The sequence below is a fragment of the Octopus bimaculoides genome, unplaced genomic scaffold (genome assembly GCF_001194135.2).
Source record: "Octopus bimaculoides isolate UCB-OBI-ISO-001 unplaced genomic scaffold, ASM119413v2 Scaffold_110616, whole genome shotgun sequence".
In the NCBI taxonomy this organism is placed as follows: Eukaryota; Metazoa; Mollusca; class Cephalopoda; order Octopoda; family Octopodidae; genus Octopus; species Octopus bimaculoides.
The window spans coordinates 1-589 of NW_026428378.1; positions in this window are offsets into that span (position 1 = coordinate 1).

Consider the following 589-nt stretch of genomic DNA (forward strand, 5'->3'; position numbering starts at 1 on the left):
GAAACAATTTTTACGACTCCTACCGTAAAACGGCGAAATATACATTGCAACCACGCCCCCTTAATTAATGTCCTCGAAAGAAAGACGTGCGGAGAGGATTTTCCTGTAGAGACAGAAATTTCAGGTAAGTGATTATTATTCTTTGTTTACATTCTAAAACTTTACGATAAAATAGTTTCCCGTTGGTTTGTTTACATTCAGAAATTTACGATAAAACCTTTTCTGTCGCACAAATAGTTTCGTTTATTTACATTCTGAGACCCTACGATTCCCTTGTATGAAAGTTTTCATTCATTTTCCCTTATACTCCCCTCGTTTCACACTCTTTCTCAAAAATCCTTATTCTTATCCCATCTTCTCTCCTTCACTCGTTCTCTCTTAGTTTCTTACTCTATTTCTCTCTGTTCGGTGATATATTGTTTACATTTTGTTTTCTTTCTTGAGCTATCTTCTCTCTCTTTCTCATACATCTCTATTCCTTTCACATCTTCTCTCTCTCACACACACTTACCTACTTCTCTCTCTCTCTCTCTATCTATCTATCTATCTATCTATCAAAATTCCCTATTTCGTACTCTGTACGCATTCC